We start from the raw sequence: 15,156 nt of genomic DNA, 5'->3' as shown, positions 1-15,156 counted from the left end.
TCGTCACCTGACGGAAGGAGCTATTAGATCTGCTGGACTTTGGATTTTAGGTGGCAAAAGACTAGTCAATTCAGTAATCCACAACTGCGTAACATGCCGCAAATTACGTGGTAAACAAGAACAACAGTACATGGCGGACCTTCCACCAGAACGACTCAAAGCCTGTCCTCCCTTTACCTACGTTGGCCTCGATGTCTTCGGGCCTTGGTCCATAACTACCAGACGCACCAGGGGCGGGCAAGCTGAAAGCAAACGGTGGGCCCTCATGTTTGCCTGTATGAGCTCGAGAGCTGTACACATTGAGGTGATCGAATCTCTAGACACATCTAGCTGTATAATTGCCCTCCGTCGTTTCTTTGCACTAAGAGGTCCCGCAAAACAGTTGTTTTCTGATCGTGGCACCAATTTCATTGGCGCTTCAAAGGAATTAAGAAAGGATAATTCCATGCAACAGTACCTAACCGACCAGGATTGTAGATGGGAATTCAATCCGCCACACGCCTCCCATATGGGAGGATCTTGGGAGCGCATGATTGGCACCGCCCGAAGAATTTTGGACTCAATGCTCCTCCAAAATAAAGTGCAACTGACGCATGAAGTGCTGTGTACACTCATGGCCGAAATCACAGCCATTATCAATGCTAGGCCACTTCTTCCAGTTTCGTCTGATCCAGAGAACCCCTTCATCCTATCTCCGTCGATGCTCATTACGCAGAAATCTTGCCTGTTACCCCCACCTGGAGACTTCATGGACAAAGACCTGTATACCAAGCAGTGGAGACGGGTTCAAGCTCTTGCCAATCAGTTCTGGACACGCTGGAGGCGAGAATATTTGCCCACATTGCAACAAAGACAAAAATGGACTGAGTCTCGCAGAAATCTACAGGTCAATGATCTAGTGCTGCTTAAGGATAAGCAGGTCACAAGAAACAGTTGGCCCCTGGCAAGAGTCACCGCCACATTCCCGAGCAAAGACAAACGAGTGAGAAAGATTGAGGTAAAGGCGTGGGACCAAGGCAATCTAAAGACTTTTATCCGACCAGTGACAGAAGTGATTCTTCTTCTGCAAAAGGACTTGAATGTGTAATGTTTTGAGTATAGTGGCCTCGAGAGGCCAGGCGGGGAGTGTGTTGCCTCCACGGCTTTTTTGATGTAAATTAGTTTATTGCTTTAAATTGTAATGTTAAAAATATATATTCATGTTCGTTATATAAAAAGGATTTTTGTTTGGATTGTAATTAACAATTTGATTTATGTTAGAAGGAAAATAGTATCGTTTAACATATTTCCGGTTTTTGATGTCGTACTTCCGGTTTTCGATGACGTACTTCCGGGACGCCATCTTGCACGAACAGAGACAACACATGGGCCGAGCCTAAACACTATCCAGCGCCATCCACGTAGAATTGTCAGGCAGGAATGCCGTAAGTTTCATTTTATTATACTTTGTACTTGCTAGCATGGATATTAATGTTTATTTTCATCGAATCATCGTTGTGATGAGATCGATGCACCTTGTTTTCTTTGTGTTGACGTTACAGTGTGGCGATTGGCTTGGTGTTTTTGTGTTTACAGTTTTCACCACATGCTTATGAAGACAATTAAACGCTGCAACTCCACTCCAGGGTCTTCATTTGTGGTTTAGCTTGGTGTCACCAACATCTCTGTTGAAAACACTACAGTGTCAAAATCTTAAAAATTAACAGGTGCCCAAGCAATTTCATGCTAGAATCATCATCCGGATGCCAAAATAAACTAAATACAGCAAAAGATTTGAGTGCACAACGTTTGGTTTAGGTTTGACAGCCATAATCACCTTTTTATTGCTTTAAATGCGTTTTTAGCGCATGATTGTACATTTGAGCTGAATGTGTCAAAATCTTAAAAATTAACAGGTGCCCAAGCAATTTCATGCTAGAATCATCATCCGGATGCCAAAATAAACTAAATACAGCAAAAGATTTGAGTGCACAACGTTTGGTTTAGGTTTGACAGCCATAATCACCTTTTTATTGCTTTAAATGCGTTTTTAGCGCATGATTGTACATTTGAGCTGAATGTGTCAAAATCTTAAAAATTAACAGGTGCCCAAGCAATTTCATGCTAGAATCATCATCCGGAGGCCAAAATAAACTAAATACAGCAAAAGATTTGAGTGCACAACGTTTGGTTTAGATTTGACAGCCATAATCAGCAATTGTGTACATTTGAGCTGAATGTGTCAAAATCATAAAAATTAACAGGTGCCCAAGCAATTTCATGCTAGAATCATCATCCGGATGCCAAAATAAACTAAATACAGCAAAAGATTTGAGTGCACAACGTTTGGTTTAGGTTTGACAGCCATAATCACCTTTTTATTGCTTTAAATGCGTTTTTAGCGCATGATTGTACATTTGAGCTGAATGTGTCAAAATCTTAAAAATTAACAGGTGCCCAAGCAATTTCATGCTAGAATCATCATCCGGATGCCAAAATAAACTAAATACAGCAAAAGATTTGAGTGCACAACGTTTGGTTTAGATTTGACAGCCATAATCAGCAATTGTGTACATTTGAGCTGAATGTGTCAAAATCTTAAAAATTAACAGGTGCCCAAGCAATTTCATGCTAGAATCATCATCCGGATGCCAAAATAAACTAAATACAGCAAAAGATTTGAGTGCACAACGTTTGGTTTAGGTTTGACAGCCATAATCACCTTTTTATTGCTTTAAATGCGTTTTTAGCGCATGATTGTACATTTGAGCTGAATGTGTCAAAATCTTAAAAATTAACAGGTGCCCAAGCAATTTCATGCTAGAATCATCATCCGGATGCCAAAATAAACTAAATACAGCAAAAGATTTGAGTGCACAACGTTTGGTTTAGGTTTGACAGCCATAATCACCTTTTTATTGCTTTAAATGCGTTTTTAGCGCATGATTGTACATTTGAGCTGAATGTGTCAAAATCTTAAAAATTAACAGGTGCCCAAGCAATTTCATGCTAGAATCATCATCCGGAGGCCAAAATAAACTAAATACAGCAAAAGATTTGAGTGCACGTTTGGTTTAGATTTGACAGCCATAATCAGCAATTGTGTACATTTGAGCTGAATGTGTCAAAATCATAAAAATTAACAGGTGCCCAAGCAATTTCATGCTAGAATCATCATCCGGATGCCAAAATAAACTAAATACAGCAAAAGATTTGAGTGCACAACGTTTGGTTTAGGTTTGACAGCCATAATCACCTTTTTATTGCTTTAAATGCGTTTTTAGCGCATGATTGTACATTTGAGCTGAATGTGTCAAAATCTTAAAAATTAACAGGTGCCCAAGCAATTTCATGCTAGAATCATCATCCGGATGCCAAAATAAACTAAATACAGCAAAAGATTTGAGTGCACAACGTTTGGTTTAGATTTGACAGCCATAATCAGCAATTGTGTACATTTGAGCTGAATGTGTCAAAATCTTAAAAATTAACAGGTGCCCAAGCAATTTCATGCTAGAATCATCATCCGGATGCCAAAATAAACTAAATACAGCAAAAGATTTGAGTGCACAACGTTTGGTTTAGGTTTGACAGCCATAATCACCTTTTTATTGCTTTAAATGCGTTTTTAGCGCATGATTGTACATTTGAGCTGAATGTGTCAAAATCTTAAAAATTAACAGGTGCCCAAGCAATTTCATGCTAGAATCATCATCCGGATGCCAAAATAAACTAAATACAGCAAAAGATTTGAGTGCACAACGTTTGGTTTAGATTTGACAGCCATAATCAGCAATTGTGTACATTTGAGCTGAATGTGTCAAAATCTTAAAAATTAACAGGTGCCCAAGCAATGTCATGCTAGAATCATCATCCGGATGCCAAAATAAACTAAATACAGCAAAATATTTGAGTGCACAACGTTTGGTTTAGGTTTGACAGCCATAATCACCTTTTTATTGCTTTAAATGCGTTTTTAGCGCATGATTGTACATTTGAGCTGAATGTGTCAAAATCTTAAAAATTAACAGGTGCCCAAGCAATTTCATGCTAGAATCATCATCCGGATGCCAAAATAAACTAAATACAGCAAAAGATTTGAGTGCACAACGTTTGGTTTAGATTTGACAGCCATAATCAGCAATTGTGTACATTTGAGCTGAATGTGTCAAAATCTTAAAAATTAACAGGTGCCCAAGCAATTTCATGCTAGAATCATCATCCGGATGCCAAAATAAACTAAATACAGCAAAAGATTTGAGTGCACAACGTTTGGTTTAGATTTGACAGCCATAATCAGCAATTGTGTACATTTGAGCTGAATGTGTCAAAATCTTAAAAATTAACAGGTGCCCAAGCAATTTCATGCTAGAATCATCATCCGGATGCCAAAATAAACTAAATACAGCAAAAGATTTGAGTGCACAACGTTTGGTTTAGGTTTGACAGCCATAATCACCTTTTTATTGCTTTAAATGCGTTTTTAGCGCATGATTGTACATTTGAGCTGAATGTGTCAAAATCTTAAAAATTAACAGGTGCCCAAGCAATTTCATGCTAGAATCATCATCCGGATGCCAAAATAAACTAAATACAGCAAAAGATTTGAGTGCACAACGTTTGGTTTAGGTTTGACAGCCATAATCACCTTTTTATTGCTTTAAATGCGTTTTTAGCGCATGATTGTACATTTGAGCTGAATGTGTCAAAATCTTAAAAATTAACAGGTGCCCAAGCAATTTCATGCTAGAATCATCATCCGGATGCCAAAATAAACTAAATACAGCAAAAGATTTGAGTGCACAACGTTTGGTTTAGATTTGACAGCCATAATCAGCAATTGTGTACATTTGAGCTGAATGTGTCAAAATCTTAAAAATTAACAGGTGCCCAAGCAATTTCATGCTAGAATCATCATCCGGATGCCAAAATAAACTAAATACAGCAAAAGATTTGAGTGCACAACGTTTGGTTTAGGTTTGACAGCCATAATCACCTTTTTATTGCTTTAAATGCGTTTTTAGCGCATGATTGTACATTTGAACAGAATGTGTCAAAATCTTAAAAATTAACAGGTGCCCAAGCAATTTCATGCTAGAATCATCATCCGGATGCCAAAATAAACTAAATACAGCAAAAGATTTGAGTGCACAACGTTTGGTTTAGATTTGACAGCCACAATCAGCAATTGTGTACATTTGAGCTGAATGTGTCAAAATCTTAAAAATTAACAGATGCCCAAGCAATTTCATGCTAGAATCATCATCCGGATGCCAAAATAAACTAAATACAGCAAAAGATTTGAGTGCACAACGTTTGGTTTAGGTTTGACAGCCATAATCACCTTTTTATTGCTTTAAATGCGTTTTTAGCGCATGATTGTACATTTGAGGTGAATGTGTCAAAATCTTAAAAATTAACAGGTGCCCAAGCAATTTCATGCTAGAATCATCATCCGGATGCCAAAATAAACTAAATACAGCAAAAGATTTGAGTGCACAACGTTTGGTTTAGGTTTGACAGCCATAATCACCTTTTTATTGCTTTAAATGCGTTTTTAGCGCATGATTGTACATTTGAGCTGAATGTGTCAAAATCTTAAAAATTAACAGGTGCCCAAGCAATTTCATGCTAGAATCATCATCCGGATGCCAAAATAAACTAAATACAGCAAAAGATTTGAGTGCACAACGTTTGGTTTAGATTTGACAGCCATAATCAGCAATTGTGTACATTTGAGCTGAATGTGTCAAAATCTTAAAAATTAACAGGTGCCCAAGCAATGTCATGCTAGAATCATCATCCGGATGCCAAAATAAACTAAATACAGCAAAATATTTGAGTGCACAACGTTTGGTTTAGGTTTGACAGCCATAATCACCTTTTTATTGCTTTAAATGCGTTTTTAGCGCATGATTGTACATTTGAGCTGAATGTGTCAAAATCTTAAAAATTAACAGGTGCCCAAGCAATTTCATGCTAGAATCATCATCCGGATGCCAAAATAAACTAAATACAGCAAAAGATTTGAGTGCACAACGTTTGGTTTAGATTTGACAGCCATAATCAGCAATTGTGTACATTTGAGCTGAATGTGTCAAAATCTTAAAAATTAACAGGTGCCCAAGCAATTTCATGCTAGAATCATCATCCGGATGCCAAAATAAACTAAATACAGCAAAAGATTTGAGTGCACAACGTTTGGTTTAGATTTGACAGCCATAATCAGCAATTGTGTACATTTGAGCTGAATGTGTCAAAATCTTAAAAATTAACAGGTGCCCAAGCAATTTCATGCTAGAATCATCATCCGGATGCCAAAATAAACTAAATACAGCAAAAGATTTGAGTGCACAACGTTTGGTTTAGGTTTGACAGCCATAATCACCTTTTTATTGCTTTAAATGCGTTTTTAGCGCATGATTGTACATTTGAGCTGAATGTGTCAAAATCTTAAAAATTAACAGGTGCCCAAGCAATTTCATGCTAGAATCATCATCCGGATGCCAAAATAAACTAAATACAGCAAAAGATTTGAGTGCACAACGTTTGGTTTAGGTTTGACAGCCATAATCACCTTTTTATTGCTTTAAATGCGTTTTTAGCGCATGATTGTACATTTGAGCTGAATGTGTCAAAATCTTAAAAATTAACAGGTGCCCAAGCAATTTCATGCTAGAATCATCATCCGGATGCCAAAATAAACTAAATACAGCAAAAGATTGGAGTGCACAACGTTTGGTTTAGGTTTGACAGCCATAATCACCTTTTTATTGCTTTAAATGCGTTTTTAGCGCATGATTGTACATTTGAGCTGAATGTGTCAAAATCTTAAAAATTAACAGGTGCCCAAGCAATTTCATGCTAGAATCATCATCCGGATGCCAAAATAAACTAAATACAGCAAAAGATTTGAGTGCACAACGTTTGGTTTAGTTTGACAGCCACAATCAGCAATTGTGTACATTTGAGCTGAATGTGTCAAAATCTTAAAAATTAACAGATGCCCAAGCAATTTCATGCTAGAATCATCATCCGGATGCCAAAATAAACTAAATACAGCAAAAGATTTGAGTGCACAACGTTTGGTTTAGGTTTGACAGCCATAATCACCTTTTTATTGCTTTAAATGCGTTTTTAGCGCATGATTGTACATTTGAGCTGAATGTGTCAAAATCTTAAAAATTAACAGGTGCCCAAGCAATTTCATGCTAGAATCATCATCCGGATGCCAAAATAAACTAAATACAGCAAAAGATTTGAGTGCACAACGTTTGGTTTAGGTTTGACAGCCATAATCACCTTTTTATTGCTTTAAATGCGTTTTTAGCGCATGATTGTACATTTGAGCTGAATGTGTCAAAATCTTAAAAATTAACAGGTGCCCAAGCAATTTCATGCTAGAATCATCATCCGGATGCCAAAATAAACTATTTTTAAATTTTTTCTAAGTCTGACGCCTGGCCGAAAATTTTCAAAGTCCCATGCTGGCCAGAATTTTTTCTAAGTCTGATGCCTGGCTGAAAATTTTCAAAGTCCCCTGCTGGCCAGAATTTTTTCTAAGTCTGACGCCTGGCCGAAAATTTTCAAAGTCCCATGCTGGCCAGAATTTTTTCTAAGTCTGATGTCTGGCTGAAAATTTTCAAAGTCCCATGCTGGCCAGAATTTTTTCAAAGTCCCATGCTGGCCAGAATTTTTTCTAAGTCTGACGCCTGGCCGAAATTTACAAAGTCCCATTCTGGCCAGAATTTTTTCTAAGTCTGACGCCTGGCCGAAAATTTTCAAAGTCCCATGCTGGCCAGAATTTTTTCTAAGTCTGACGCCTGGCCGAAAATTTTCAAAGTCCCATGCTGGCCAGAATTTTTTCTAAGTCTGATGCCTGGCTGAAAATTTTCAAAGTCCCATGCTGGCCAGAATTTTTTCAAAGTCCCATGCTGGCCAGAATTTTTTCTAATTCTGACTCCTGCCTGAAATATTTCAAAGTCCCAAGCAGGCCAGAATTTTTTCTAAGTCTGACGCTTGGCCAAAAATTTTCAAAGTCCCATGCTGGCCAGAATTTTTTCTAATTCTGATGCCTGGCTGAAAATTTTCAAAGTCCCATGCTGGCCAGAATTTTTTCTAAGTCCCATGCTGGCCAGAATTTTTTCTAAGTCTGACGCCTGGCTGAAAATTTTCAAAGTCCCATGCTGGCCAGAATTTTTTCAAAGTCCCATGCTGGCCAGAATTTTTTCTAAGTCTGACGCCTGCCTGAAATATTTCAAAGTCCCATGATGGCCAGAATTTTTTCAAAGTCCCATGCTGGCCAGAATTTTTTCTAAGTCTGACGCCTGGCCGAAAATGTTCAAAGTCCCATGCTGGCCAGAATTTTTTCAAAGTCCCATGCTGGCCAGAATTTTTTCTAAGTCTGACGCCTGCCTGAAATATTTCAAAGTCCCATGCTGGCCAGAATTTTTTCTAAGTCTGATGCCTGGCTGAAAATTTTCAAAGTCCCATGATGGCCAGAATTTTTTCAAAGTCCCATGCTGGCCAGAATTTTTTCTAAGTCTGACGCCTGCCCGAAATATTTCAAAGTCCCACACCATTCATTTCAATAGCCTGGGTCACCAGGCCCGAAAATTTTCAAAGTCCAACGCCTGTCCGAAAATTTTCAAAGTCACATGCTGGCCAGAATTTTTTCAAAGTCCCATGCTGGCCAGAATTTTTTCAAAGTCCCATGCTGGCCAGATTTTTTTCTAAGTCTGACGCTTGGCCAAAAATTTTCAAAGTCCCATGCTGGCCAGAATTTTTTCTAAGTCTGACACCTGCCTGAAATATTTCAAAGTCCCATGCTGGCCAGAATTTTTTCTAAGTCTGATGCCTGGCTGAAAATTTTCAAAGTCCCATGCTGGCCAGAATTTTTTCAAAGTCCCATGCTGGCCAGAATTTTTTCTAAGTCTGACACCTGCCTGAAATATTTCAAAGTCCCATGCAGGCCAGAATTTTTTCTAAGTCTGACGCCTGGCCGAAAATTTTCAAAGTCCCATGCTGGCCAGAATTTTTTCTAAGTCTGATGCCTGGCTGAAAATTTTCAAAGTCCCCTGCTGGCCAGAATTTTATCTAAGTCTGACGCCTGGCCGAAAATTTTCAAAGTCCCATGCTGGCCAGAATTTTTTCTAAGTCTGATGTCTGGCTGAAAATTTTCAAAGTCCCATGCTGGCCAGAATTTTTTCAAAGTCCCATGCTGGCCAGAATTTTTTCTAAGTTTGACGCCTGGCCGAAATTTACAAAGTCCCATGCTGGCCAGAATTTTTTCTAAGTCTGATGCCTGGCTGAAAATTTTCAAAGTCCCCTGCTGGCCAGAATTTTTTCTAAGTCTGACGCCTGGCCGAAAATTTTCAAAGTCCCATGCTGGCCAGAATTTTTTCTAAGTCTGACGCCTGGCCGAAAATTTTCAAAGTCCCATGCTGGCCAGAATTTTTTCTAAGTCTGATGCCTGGCTGAAAATTTTCAAAGTCCCCTGCTGGCCAGAATTTTTTCTAAGTCTGACGCCTGGCCGAAAATTTTCAAAGTCCCATGCTGGCCAGAATTTTTTCTAAGTCTGATGTCTGGCTGAAAATTTTCAAAGTCCCATGCTGGCCAGAATTTTTTCAAAGTCCCATGCTGGCCAGAATTTTTTCTAAGTCTGACGCCTGGCCGAAATTTACAAAGTCCCATTCTGGCCAGAATTTTTTCTAAGTCTGACGCCTGGCCGAAAATTTTCAAAGTCCCATGCTGGCCAGAATTTTTTCTAAGTCTGACGCCTGGCCGAAAATTTTCAAAGTCCCATGCTGGCCAGAATTTTTTCTAAGTCCCATGCTGGCCAGAATTTTTTCTAAGTCTGATGTCTGGCTGAAAATTTTCAAAGTCCCATGCTGGCCAGAATTTTTTCAAAGTCCCATGCTGGCCAGAATTTTTTCTAAGTCTGATGCCTGGCTGAAAATTTTCAAAGTCCCCTGCTGGCCAGAATTTTTTCTAAGTCTGACGCCTGGCCGAAAATTTTCAAAGTCCCATGCTGGCCAGAATTTTTTCTAAGTCTGACGCCTGGCCGAAAATTTTCAAAGTCCCATGCTGGCCAGAATTTTTTCTAAGTCTGATGCCTGGCTGAAAATTTTCAAAGTCCCCTGCTGGCCAGAATTTTTTCTAAGTCTGACGCCTGGCCGAAAATTTTCAAAGTCCCATGCTGGCCAGAATTTTTTCTAAGTCTGATGTCTGGCTGAAAATTTTCAAAGTCCCATGCTGGCCAGAATTTTTTCAAAGTCCCATGCTGGCCAGAATTTTTTCTAAGTCTGACGCCTGGCCGAAATTTACAAAGTCCCATTCTGGCCAGAATTTTTTCTAAGTCTGACGCCTGGCCGAAAATTTTCAAAGTCCCATGCTGGCCAGAATTTTTTCTAAGTCTGACGCCTGGCCGAAAATTTTCAAAGTCCCATGCTGGCCAGAATTTTTTCAAAGTCCCATGCTGGCCAGAATTTTTTCTAAGTCTGACGCCTGGCCGAAATTTACAAAGTCCCATTCTGGCCAGAATTTTTTCTAAGTCTGACGCCTGGCCGAAAATTTTCAAAGTCCCATGCTGGCCAGAATTTTTTCTAAGTCTGACGCCTGGCCGAAAATTTTCAAAGTCCCATGCTGGCCAGAATTCTTTCTAAGTCTGATGCCTGGCTGAAAATTTTCAAAGTCCCCTGCTGGCCAGAATTTTTTCTAAGTCTGACGCCTGGCCGAAAATTTTCAAAGTCCCATGCTGGCCAGAATTTTTTCTAAGTCTGATGTCTGGCTGAAAATTTTCAAAGTCCCATGCTGGCCAGAATTTTTTCAAAGTCCCATGCTGGCCAGAATTTTTTCTAAGTCTGACGCCTGGCCGAAAATTTTCAAAGTCCCATGCTGGCCAGAATTTTTTCTAAGTCTGACGCCTGGCCGAAAATTTTCAAAGTCCCATGCTGGCCAGAATTTTTTCTAAGTCTGATGCCTGGCTGAAAATTTTCAAAGTCCCATGCTGGCCAGAATTTTTTCAAAGTCCCATGCTGGCCAGAATTTTTTCTAATTCTGACTCCTGCCTGAAATATTTCAAAGTCCCAAGCAGGCCAGAATTTTTTCTAAGTCTGACGCTTGGCCAAAAATTTTCAAAGTCCCATGCTGGCCAGAATTTTTTCTAATTCTGATGCCTGGCTGAAAATTTTCAAAGTCCCATGCTGGCCAGAATTTTTTCTAAGTCCCATGCTGGCCAGAATTTTTTCTAAGTCTGACGCCTGGCTGAAAATTTTCAAAGTCCCATGCTGGCCAGAATTTTTTCAAAGTCCCATGCTGGCCAGAATTTTTTCTAAGTCTTACGCCTGCCTGAAATATTTCAAAGTCCCATGATGGCCAGAATTTTTTCAAAGTCCCATGCTGGCCAGAATTTTTTCTAAGTCTGACGCCTGGCCGAAAATGTTCAAAGTCCCATGCTGGCCAGAATTTTTTCAAAGTCCCATGCTGGCCAGAATTTTTTCTAAGTCTGACGCCTGCCTGAAATATTTCAAAGTCCCATGCTGGCCAGAATTTTTTCTAAGTCTGATGCCTGGCTGAAAATTTTCAAAGTCCCATGATGGCCAGAATTTTTTCAAAGTCCCATGCTGGCCAGAATTTTTTCTAAGTCTGACGCCTGGCCGAAAATTTTCAAAGTCCCATGCTGGCCAGAATTTTTTCAAAGTCTGACACCTGGCCGAAAATTTTCAAAGTCCCATCCTGGCCAGAATTTTTTCTGAGTCTGACGCCTGGCCGAAAATTTTCAAAGTCCCATGCTGGCCAGAATTTTTTCTAAGTCTGATGCCTGGCTGAACATTTTCAAAGTTCCACACCAATCTTTTCAATAGCCTGGGCTAAAGGGTTGCAGTACCGCCGGCCACCATCGGGAGGCGCTGCAGATAGGGCACCCGGTTCCCTATCTGGGGGCCTTTCCACCCAAACCGCAAAATGGAGTTGTCACGATTTCAGAAGGGAGCAATTTCAGACGAGGCACCTCCAGGGCCGAACAAGGGAGGCTCACCAGACTTATGTCCGACAAAGAGGAGGGTTGGGGCGGCCTCCTTGGGCAGACGGCCTGCTCTCTGGCCTGGTTGTCAGATTTTTTCAAAGTCTGACGCCTGCCCGAAATATTTCAAAGTCCCACACCATTCATTTCAATAGCCTGGGTCACCAGGCCCGAAAATTTTCAAAGTCCAACGCCTGTCCGAAAATTTTCAAAGTCCCATGCTGGCCAGAATTTTTTCAAAGTCCCATGCTGGCCAGAATTTTTTCAAAGTCCCATGCTGGCCAGAATTTTTTCTAAGTCTGACGCTTGGCCAAAAATTTTCAAAGTCCCATGCTGGCCAGAATTTTTTCTAATTCTGACTCCTGCCTGAAATATTTCAAAGTCCCAAGCAGGCCAGAATTTTTTCTAAGTCTGACGCTTGGCCAAAAATTTTCAAAGTCCCATGCTGGCCAGAATTTTTTCTAATTCTGATGCCTGGCTGAAAATTTTCAAAGTCCCATGCTGGCCAGAATTTTTTCTAAGTCTGACACCTGCCTGAAATATTTCAATGTCCAATGCAGGCCAGAATTTTTTCAAAGTCCCATGCTGGCCAGAATTTTTTCTAAGTCTGACGCCTGCCTGAAATATTTCAAAGTCCCATGCTGGCCAGAATTTTTTCTAAGTCTGATGCCTGGCTGAAAATTTTCAAAGTCCCATGATGGCCAGAATTTTTTCAAAGTCCCATGCTGGCCAGAATTTTTTCTAAGTCTGACGCCTGGCCGAAAATGTTCAAAGTCCCATGCTGGCCAGAATTTTTTCAAAGTCCCATGCTGGCCAGAATTTTTTCAAAGTCCCATGCTGGCCAGAATTTTTTCTAAGTCTGACGCCTGCCTGCAATATTTCAAAGTCCCATGCTGGCCAGAATTTTTTCTAAGTCTGATGAATGGCTGAAAATTTTCAAAGTCCCATGATGGCCAGAATTTTTTCAAAGTCCCATGCTGGCCAGAATTTTTTCTAAGTCTGACGCCTGGCCGAAAATTTTCAAAGTCCCATGCTGGCCAGAATTTTTTCTAATTCTGATGCCTGGCTGAAAATTTTCAAAGTCCCATGCTGGCCAGAATTTTTTCTAAGTCTGACACCTGCCTGAAATATTTCAAAGTCCAATGCAGGCCAGAATTTTTTCAAAGTCCCATGCTGGCCAGAATTTTTTCTAAGTCTGACGCCTGCCTGAAAATTTTCAAAGTCCCATGATGGCCAGAATTTTTTCTAAGTCCCATGCTGGCCAGAATTTTTTCTAAGTCCCATGCTGGCCAGAATTTTTTCTAAGTCTGACGCCTGCCTGAAATATTTCAAAGTCCCATGCTGGCCAGAATTTTTTCTAAGTCTGACGCCTGCCTGAAATATTTCAAAGTCCCATGCTGGCCAGAATTTTTTCTAAGTCTGACGCCTGGCCGAAAATTTTCAAAGTCCCATGCTGGCCAGAATTTTTTCAAAGTCTGACACCTGGCCGAAAATTTTCAAAGTCCCATCCTGGCCAGAATTTTTTCTGAGTCTGACGCCTGGCCGAAAATTTTCAAAGTCCCATGCTGGCCAGAATTTTTTCTAAGTCTGATGTCTGGCTGAACATTTTCAAAGTTCCACACCAATCTTTTCAATAGCCTGGGCTAAAGGGTTGCAGTACCGCCGGCCACCATCGGGAGGCGCTGCAGATAGGGCACCCGGTTCCCTATCTGGGGGCCTTTCCACCCAAACCGCAAAATGGAGTTGTCACGATTTCAGAAGGGAGCAATTTCAGACGAGGCACCTCCAGGGCCGAACAAGGGAGGCTCACCAGACTTATGTCCGACAAAGAGGAGGGTTGGGGCGGCCTCCTTGGGCAGACGGCCTGCTCTCTGGCCTGGTTGTCAGATTTTTTCAAAGTCTGACGCCTGCCCGAAATATTTCAAAGTCCCACACCATTCATTTCAATAGCCTGGGTCACCAGGCCCGAAAATTTTCAAAGTCCAACGCCTGTCCGAAAATTTTCAAAGTCCCATGCTGGCCAGAATTTTTTCTAAGTCTGATGCCTGGCTGAAAATTTTCAAAGTCCCATGCAGGCCAGAATTTTTTCTAAGTCTGACGCCTGGCTGAAAATGTTCAAAGTCCCATGCTGGCCAGAATTTTTTCAAAGTCCCATGCTGGCCAGAATTTTTTCTAAGTCTGACACCTGCCTGAAATATTTCAAAGTCCCATGCTGGCCAGAATTTTTTCTAAGTCTGATGCCTGGCTGAAAATTTTCAAAGTCCCATGATGGCCAGAATTTTTTCAAAGTCCCATGCTGGCCAGAATTTTTTCTAAGTCTGACGCCTGGCCGAAAATTTTCAAAGTCCCATGCTGGCCAGAATTTTTTCAAAGTCCCATGCTGGCCAGAATTTTTTCTAAGTCTGACGCCTGCCTGAAATATTTCAAAGTCCCATGCTGGCCAGAATTTTTTCTAAGTCTGATGAATGGCTGAAAATTTTCAAAGTCCCATGATGGCCAGAATTTTTTCTAAGTCTGACGCCTGGCCGAAAATTTTCAAAGTCCCATGCTGGCCAGAATTTTTTCAAAGTCCCATGCTGTCCAGAATTTTTTCAAAGTCCCATGCTGGCCAGAATTTTTTCTAAGTCTGACGCCTGCCTGAAATATTTCGAAGTCCCAAGCAGGCCAGAATTTTTTCTAAGTCTGACGCTTGGCCAAAAATTTTCAAAGTCCCATGCTGGCCAGAATTTTTTCTAAGTCTGACACCTGCCTGAAATATTTCAAAGTCCCATGCTGGCCAGAATTTTTTCTAAGTCTGATGCCTGGCTGAAAATTTTCAAAGTCCCATGCTGGCCAGAATTTTTTCAAAGTCCCATGCTGGCCAGAATTTTTTCAAAGTCCCATGCTGGCCAGAATTTTTTCTAAGTCTGACACCTGCCTGAAATATTTCAAAGTCCCATGCAGGCCAGAATTTTTTCTAAGTCTGACGCCTGGCCGAAAATTTTCAAAGTCCCATGCTGGCCAGAATTTTTTCTAAGTCTGATGCCTGGCTGAAAATTTTCAAAGTCCCCTGCTGGCCAGAATTTTTTCTAAGTCTGACGCCTGGCCGAAAATTTTCAAAGTCCCATGCTGGCCAGAATTTTTTCTAAGTCTGATGTCTGGCTGAAAATTTTCAA

The 15,156-nt window shown here is 40.5% G+C and overlaps 1 long non-coding RNA gene across 1 annotated transcript; it reads left to right on the top strand.

Moving 5' to 3' along the window:
- The first annotated feature begins 1,089 nt into the window (after positions 1 to 1,089).
- LOC144011299 (uncharacterized) lies at positions 1,090 to 1,619 on the top strand. The gene is made up of 2 exons (XR_013281649.1): positions 1,090 to 1,424; positions 1,576 to 1,619. It is a non-coding gene; the product is annotated as an uncharacterized LOC144011299 (long non-coding RNA).
- The last annotated feature ends 13,537 nt before the right edge of the window (positions 1,620 to 15,156 follow it).

The sequence above is a fragment of the Festucalex cinctus genome, unplaced genomic scaffold (assembly GCF_051991245.1).
Source record: "Festucalex cinctus isolate MCC-2025b unplaced genomic scaffold, RoL_Fcin_1.0 HiC_scaffold_80, whole genome shotgun sequence".
NCBI classification, from domain to species: Eukaryota; Metazoa; Chordata; class Actinopteri; order Syngnathiformes; family Syngnathidae; genus Festucalex; species Festucalex cinctus.
The sequence above is the reverse complement of the archived record's forward strand: the minus strand, read 5'-3'. Positions and strand labels throughout refer to the sequence as shown.